Source organism: Chrysochloris asiatica, unplaced genomic scaffold (assembly GCF_000296735.1).
Source record: "Chrysochloris asiatica unplaced genomic scaffold, ChrAsi1.0 scaffold00004, whole genome shotgun sequence".
In the NCBI taxonomy this organism is placed as follows: Eukaryota; Metazoa; Chordata; class Mammalia; order Afrosoricida; family Chrysochloridae; genus Chrysochloris; species Chrysochloris asiatica.
In genome coordinates, this window is record NW_006408522.1 from 29713020 (window position 1) to 29721642 (window position 8623).

Genomic DNA, 8623 nt, shown 5'->3' on the forward strand with positions numbered 1-8623 from the left:
TGGAGTGACACAGTGGGAGCAAGAATTGTGTCAGATATAACCATAACTGTAAGGATGGCTCAACTGGGCAGTGTTCCATTCTGTTGGACATAGTAGGGTCACTATGAGTTGGAACTGACTTCACTGTGCCTAACAACAAATAACAATACCTCAAATAGATTTTTTTTTTCTAGGTGGGGCCACCCCAAGGGGCAGACAAGTTTATTGGGCCACAGCTAGATTAGCGGTTGGACTTGGCCACGTGCTCAAGCTCATCCTTCTTCTTGATGGCATAGGAGTTGGAGGAGCCCTTGGCTGCATTGATGAGCTCATCTGCCAGACACTTAGCAACAGTCTTGATGTTCCAGATGGCAGCCTCACATGCACCCGTGCACAGCAACCAGATGGCCTGGTTCACTCGGCGCAGCGGGGACATGTCCACGGCCTGACGCTTCACTGTTCCAGCTCGTCCAGTGCGTGTTGAGTCCTCCCACGGACCACTGTTTTGTTTTATTTTTTGGACCACTGTTAATGATGGCAGTCACCAGGACCTGCAGGGGGTTCTCGCCCAGTGAGCAGGTGGATTATCTCAAAAGCATACTTGACGATGCGCACAGTCATCAGCTTCTTGCCATTGTTGTTGCGGCCGGCCGTGCATCATCATGGAGTTGGTAAGGCGCTCCACAGTGGGGCATTGTGCTTTGTGGAAGCGTTTGGCTGCATAGCGCCCTGCGCTGTGGGGCAGGTATTTGGCATACTTCTCTTTTATTGCAATGTAGTCCTGCAAAGAAATGTCGTTGATCTGCACATCATCTGTACTCCACTTCCCAAAAAGTTTGATGTCCTGGGTCTCCGCCACTGCCGACGCGGCGGCTGTCTCTCACTCAGTCATCCTGGGAACTGTGGGCGCCGGCGAGGAGTCTCAGTCGTTCTGCGTGGAGCTCACGCCGACCTGGCACAGACAGGAAGAGCTCAAATAGGTATTTGGTAAATTTGTGAATGTGAGATTATTGCTATTACAAAGAGATTCGGATTTGTACTTGTTTATCATGTCTTTGTCAAGCAGAATTCAAGGCAAAAAGCATTAAACAAGTCAAAAGGGTAATTTATCATTACAACAACATTCAATCTGTTATAAAAAAACATAGCTACTTGCATTATAGATAGTGTAACATTAAAGAACATGAAAGTTTAAAGTTCAGGAAATTTGAGGCAAATCCTTCAAATTAACAACAAAGGAGACTGTGAATTTATTTCTCCAAAGTCAAATTCTAAAATAAAGAGTGAAAAAATAAAGACTCTGGAATCTAACCTATTATTAGATAAATAGTTTTACAACTTCTTTCCCTGAAAACAGAGAATAGAGCTGTTTTTTAAAATCACTGAAACCTGCAAGAGCTGGAACTCAGTGAGTCTGCCGTTTTTCTCAGGTCTCAGGTTTTCCACCTGTGACAGACTACAGCTTTGCCACTTTTTTATTCTTATCAACAGAGAAAAGATTGAAGTTGTCAAGGACTTCATTCTTCTTGAATCAACGATCAACACTCATGGAAGCAGCAGTCAAAAAATCAAACGACGTATTGCATTAGACTAATCTGCTGCACAAGACCTATTTAAAGTGTTGAAGAGCAAAGATGTCAGCTTGAGGACTAATGTACACCTGACCCAAGCCATGGTATTTTCAATAACCTCATGTTCGTGTGAAAGCTGGACAGTGAATAAGGAACACCATAGAAGAATTGGTGTTTTTGAGTTATGGTGCTGGAGGAGAATATTGAAAGTGCTATGGGCTGCCAAAAGAACCAATAGATCTGTTTTGGAAGAAGTGTAGTCAGAATGCTCCTTGGTGGTCAAGAAGGCCAAACTTCGTCTCTCATACTTCGGATATATTGTCAAGAGGGACCAGTCACTGGAGAAGGATATCATGTTTGGTAGGTGGCAGGTCAGAGAAAAAGAGGAAGACCCCCAATGAGATGGATTGGCCAAGTGGCAGCATCAGCGGGCTTAAGTGTGGCAACAGTAGTGAGATTGGCCCAGGATCAGGCAGTGTTTCGTTCTGTTGTGCATGAAGTCACTATGGGTCGGTACTGACTCAATGGCACCTAACAACAACAACATGTTAGTGGATAATAAAATTTCAGTTTTTAACCTTTCACAGGTCCCTGCTGTCACAGGTTTTAATGTATTTGTAAAAATAATAATAATAAAAGTTCTTGCAAAATTGCCATATATTAAGCTCAAAAAATGCCTCAAATCATAAATAATAACAGTAATGATTATGCTTTCTACTCATAATACAATAAAAGAATGAATAACATTAAAATCAACCACTGGAAATGTTATAACTCATTTTTTAACAATCTAGTCATGATTTCTTTGTTGACTCCAAAGGTGCAGAATATCTGGGAAATAATATTGAAAATACTGTATTAGTAAAACTCAAGGTAAATATTTAAAACTGTGCACAAGAGAAAACATGACATTCTATACCTACATTCTATTAAGAATTTAGCTCAATATCTAAAAAGAGTAAAATTTAAGGAAGTAAGGAGGGAACAAAGGAGCTTGGTAGCATAGTGGTTACGAGATGGGCTGCTAACCTCAAGGTCAGCAGTTCGAAACTACCAGCAGTTCCTCGGGAGAAAGATGAGGCTTTCTGCATCAGTAAAGATTTACAGCCTCAGAAACCCAATACAGGGTCACTATGAGTCGGAACCAACTCCATGGCATGCCACCAACACCACCAAGGTGGAAAAATTAAGATGAAAAGCAGAAATGGATACATTATTAAATAGACGAAAGCAGAATTCATCAACAGAACAAAAAGGTGATTCTTGAGTGAAAAACAATGTAGATAAATCAGCAGTTAGCCCAATCAATAAATAAAAAGGATAAAACACAAACACAAATAATTTAAAATTTGATTAAAGAAAAAAGCTAGAGATGTTCAAAATAATTACAAATCATTTGTGAAACTCAAAGGAATTTTGAATTCCTAGATGAAATTGACAGTTTCTAATAAATTTTAAAGTACCAAAAATGTTCCCCCGGGAGCCATCAAGGCAAGCAATTAAGTCCCTTCAGGACAAACCCCCTCTCAGACTGAACTTCAAAGGGAACACACATGCAGGCATATTAGCTTGCTGGCAATCACATTGGTCTGCTCATGAGTGGAAGAGGGAGAAATGCAGCAATGAAGATATGGGCTGAGTTTGACCATGTTCTGTAGATACCCATTAACCTTAAAATGAGAGAGAAAAGAGGAAGGGCTGTTTGATCCAAAGTATGGTGAGACCTGGGGACTCTTGAGCCCATGGACAAGGTCAGAGGCACAGAGGGCTAGAGCTGAGAGTAAAGCATCCAGCTGACATGAAGCGAGAGGAGACGCACAAGAACACACAAACTTGAAGATAGTACCTATTTGACCTAGCTTCAATGGCTTGATGGTCAGAACTTGACTACAGGAAGATTAAAAAATTTTTGATAAAGGAACCAAGTGTAAATTGCTACAATTTGAGGAACTTGGTCTATACTTATGGATGTAGCTCAAAATACCAACTGAGAGGACAGGAGTCTTCATATCAGGAATAATTTCCATCCCCTCTGTATACAGGGTTGATAGGGATGGGCAACTTAGACATTGACTACCTAAAATGGGGGCTACAAAAGCACGAAATGACTGACTTACAAGTTTTCAAGAGGGAGTTTAGTTTCAGCGTGTGTGGTAGAAGGTAGAATCCCCAATGAATAGTTTTCATCTTATCTAGATGGGTCTGGCGAAAGGAGATGGAGATAAGATTCTTATGATTCAATAGTGAGTAATTGTTATCATGACTAATTGTGATTGTCACAACTGTAAAGGTAGAAGAGTTTTGTAACAAAAAGGGGGAGTAGTTAATCTTACATTCCAGGAACAGAGAATCCTAGGACCATCAAGGGAGAAGAGCATGAACAGAATGTGAGACCCTATCCAGAGTAGCAGTGACACCAGAGACGGAGGCAGAGATGATGACATGGAGAGATAGAGCAGCTGAGGACTCTAGACTCATGGAAAGAGAAAGGCTGTGTGCTGGCAGCCAGGAGGCAGGCTTACAGACTATGTCCTTTGGTTATTTAAATGATTATATACAAATGATGATGCACGGAGGGGACTGTAATCATTGCAATGAAACAAAATACGATAAGATGAGTATAAACTCGATGTTCTTCCATGTACACTATTATTCAATTCACAATAAAAACTTAAAAAAAAAAAAGGTGTGGGAAACTTCAAAGATGAATTAAAGGCATAGAGGGCAGCTAAAAAAAAAAAAAAGCACCGGTAATGAACTAAATGACCTATCTAAAAATTCAGTGTGGAACAAGCACAAAGTTATTTTGCGATCGCAGCACACCTGCACATGAATGTCCCTAGTTTTCCATTCTAGAAGCAGAGCCTCAGTACTTCCTATATTTCACATTACTTGATATTGCAGATTGTATCACCAACACACAGAGGAGACCATAGTCCCTGGCCCCATTGCTCCCTGGAAGCTGCTAGCGTTTATCAGTAGGATTTTATCTGCATTTCTGGGTCCTAGATTTTGAAAATACCTGCTGTAGCTGAAACTCTTCTATATAACTTTTACTGCCGAAATCTTACTTAAAGACTACTTTCAAAATCTTCTTATATACTGCAACTCTTCTTTTACAGATGAGAAACATAAAGCCAGAGAGGTTAGGTGAATTTGCCCGTACTAATTGTGGCACTGTGGGTTAATGCGCCAGACAGCAAAGCCGTTTGAACTGCAAGGTCGGAAGTTCAAGCTCACCTGCTGCTCCTCGGAAACCTTATACAGTGTTGCTATGGTTTGGAACCAACTCGATGGCACTTAACAACAACAACAATTATTAAAATCAAGAAACAATAAAGTCCTAAATTAATTCAGTCCTTTGAGGAGAATAATATTTGTGTTTATTTCTACTTCTCTGTAATTGTCAAGTCTGTGCTTAAAGGTTATCAGTATAGAATCAACTACTATTTTATTCAATTATTTGTGGCCAGAGGGTTGCATATTTTCTGAAGTATCACTCAAAATCAAGATTTTACAACCTAAATTTAACTGGACAATACACAAACTCACAAGAAGTTACTAGACACAGATCAAGTAGCTTGCAAAGTGCCTATAGATTTCTACTCTAATCTCATCCATTGCCAATAAATTACAAAACAAAATGCAACCACGAATGATGGAAGTTAACCTCAGGGTCCAACAAAGTGTTTATTTCCATACCATATGTGAATGTGTAATAGGATTAGGTTCTGTGTTGGGCAATATTCAAATAGCTGGGCAACTTTACTATAAAGTCCATGTGCTTGAGAGTGAAGACGAGTCATCACCTCTCTGCAGAAACATCTACTCTTAGAGCAATTATCTGCGAAAGATATATTTCCCTAGACTGAAATAAGATTTTAGACTTTTGTTTTTTTTTTAGTTTGTTGGTGTTTTGAAGATTTTGGTGGGGGGGAAGAAAGTTGATAATTTTTGGAAAGGATCCCATTCCAAAGGTCCAGAGACAAGAAATATTGGGGCTAAAGTTATTACATGTAACCACAAGCAAGATCAAGATTCAAGTTTCTGGGACTGAAAATAAGCAAAATTCTTTTCACTCCATCTGAACTTCCACCTTTACCCTTTAATTTTGTCTTAGTGTGTCACCCACTTGATAAGAGTCAGAATATGTAAAGCAAAATAATTTGATCTACCTTTCAATCTTGTATTGGCTAATGCTATCTCAAGAGGCAGCAGTCAGATAGACGATCATTAGGAGAAGAAGCAAGATCCAAGATGGAAAGTAAAGATGGAAATAGGAATCAAAAATTAGATTAACTCTGGTCCCCTAAAACTGATGATACAAAACTAAAATGCCAATAAAAATGTGTGCAAAGTTTATTTAAGATTACTTATCTACAGGAGTCCTCACGTGGCACTGTAAGATAAGCACTGGACTGCTAAATGCAAGGCCAATGGTTCAACCCACCAGCCACACTCAGGAAACCATATAATGGTTGTAGTGAGTCAAAACCAACTCGAAGGCACTTAACAACAACAATGACAATTGTGTACATGAGTTTTAAATTGCTGAGTTACAAATTAGAAAATTACACTGTTTCATGAGAATGCACTGAGTAGCAGATATGATTCAAAGAATAAAATTCTTAAGCATACATTTGTTGTTAAGTGCCATCGAGTCAGTTCTAACACATAGCAACTCTGTTTAGGATTTCCATGGAACGGCTAGTAAGTTTGAACCACTGACCTTGCAGTTCAAACTAATCTTGTGGTCCAGTGCTTTATCCTACAGTGCCACAGATCTTAGTTTTATGCTGAAAAATATATATATTTTTTTAATCATATTCAAATTCCTAACTATACAAAAGAAGTAAAATGAGTTTAGAGAAATTTTCCTCCAGCAAAAACCTTTGAATTCATATCAAAATAGATTTCCTCGGCCCAATTTGAGTGCTCTCTTCTCTCCATCCACTTAAAATTATCATTCTTATACACTAAGTATACATCAGTTTATAAATATAAAAACATTATTATTCAGAACATGAAGGAAAGGGGAACATATGAGTCTTATAAGCCTACTTTATGAATGATTTTCATTTAAAAGCCATTAGTAATTACAGTTAATTGTTCAGAAAAGCAAGTAGTAATTAATATCCATCATTATTTTAGCATTAGAAAACAATTTTCTTAGAGTTGTACTCAGTTATATTTGATGTTCTACATGTAGCTATTTGGACTTTCTAAAGTTTAGTTAAATAATTAGTCACTTAAAATATTATTATCTTTCCTTCTTTATCTAACCATTTTAAATGGTTATATCTCATAAAGTTAGGAGACTGATTTTTTTGTTTGTTTGTTTGTTTTAAACTGGTTCCCATTCACTAACATTAGATATTATCCTCTTGTTTAACATGAGCAATAACACAATCATAATATTCACTGAAGATTTAAAAATAACAAAAACAAAAAAGCAGACCATGTTAAGTACAAAAGGATTCGAGAGAAAACTCTATTTTCTTCCTTAGAATGTTTTGGTGTCTGAAAACCCCAATTTTATTCTCTGTTGAATATCTCCTGTCTTCTGCCCTCAACTTTACACATATACCCCTATACCATAGAGGTCGTTTGCTGGTAACTTATGCCCTGGAATTTTATCAGTTAAGATGTTTTATGGTACAAAGAACTGAAATCTTTACACAGACTAGCTTAAATAATAAGAAAGTATGCTATCAAACATGTCCAGAGATGAGCACGTTCCTGTACATGATCAACAACTCCGGAATGTCAGCGAGGACCCAGGGTCTTTCCATCACATTACTCTATTTTTCTAGGTGTATCTTCCTCCTAAGTCTGATTTTCTTCATGCTTTTAATATCGCATTAATTGTTACTAGCTATTGTGCGTTTGCTTGTCAACGTTGGATGAGGGGAGGAAAGAAAGGTATATAATAAGTCCCTTCCAAGTGGGCAAGCTTAGGTCTTATGTCATGACTAAATGGCTGAAAGTCTACTTATTCAACATCCCCCTTTAAAGCTGGAGTGGTGGTGGTTATGTGCCATCTAGCTGGTTCTGGTTCATAGTGACCTCCTGTATAAGGTTTCTGAGGCTGTACATTTTTACAGGAGCAGAAAGTCTCAGCTTTCTCCCACAGAACAGCTGGTGGATTGGAACTGCTGACCTTGCTGTTAGCAGCCCAATTCATAACTCACCACACTACCGGGACTCCTGTTAGAGTTGACAATGGGGTAGATAATTGAACAGATACAGATTGATGTTAGAGTCTTGGTATGGTACAGTAGGTTAAGTACTTGGCTGCTAATCACAAGGTCAGCAGTTCAAATCCTATATAGGGTTGACCCAACAGCACTTAACAACAACTGAGTGATGTTATCCTCCTAGAGGGAGTAATGAGTTTCAGACCTACCTCTAATCAATGTGCACACAGTCAGAAATTCAAGCTTCCCTTGTTATGTTAACTGTCACAGAGTCTGCACTAGACTTATATGGTGATGACACGTGCAAGGAATAAACCGTTGCTAGGTTTTGTGACATCCCTAAGAACAGTTGTGAATGAGAGGATTGGTTATGATTCCTCTGGTTTTTAGTAACTGATTTGACTTTTCTTCCTAGTACATCATAGTCTGGAAATGCTACTGAAACATGTTTAGCCTCAAAACAGCACTAAGCCTCCAATGACATGAGTGATGACTATGCAAAAGGTGCATTGGTCAAGAATCAAACTCGGGTCTCACACAAAGAATGTAAGAATTCTACAACTGAACCACCAATGCCCCCCACTCAAGTGACGCTACTGCTGCTGCAATTGCACTGCATGCCATTGAGTCAGTTCTGGCTCACAGCAAGTCTCTATAGGGTTTCTAAGTCTGTAAATCTTTATGACAGCAGAGAGCCTCATCTTTCTTCTGAGGAGCAACAGGTGGATCCAAACTTCTGACCTTGCAGTTAGCAGTCCAGTATGTGACTCTACCAGGGCTCCTTTCAAGTGGTCCTAGGTACTACATCTTAGTATGCTCCCACTTTTACTATACCATTCCCTAATGTTTTCTCCCACCACTCATCTGTCAATCTGT

At 38.9% G+C, this 8623-nt stretch overlaps 1 pseudogene; it reads right to left on the bottom strand.

The window, feature by feature from the left end:
• Window positions 1-220: 220 nt before the first annotated feature.
• LOC102824884 lies at window positions 221-892 on the bottom strand (annotated as a pseudogene).
• Window positions 893-8623: the final 7731 nt, after the last annotated feature.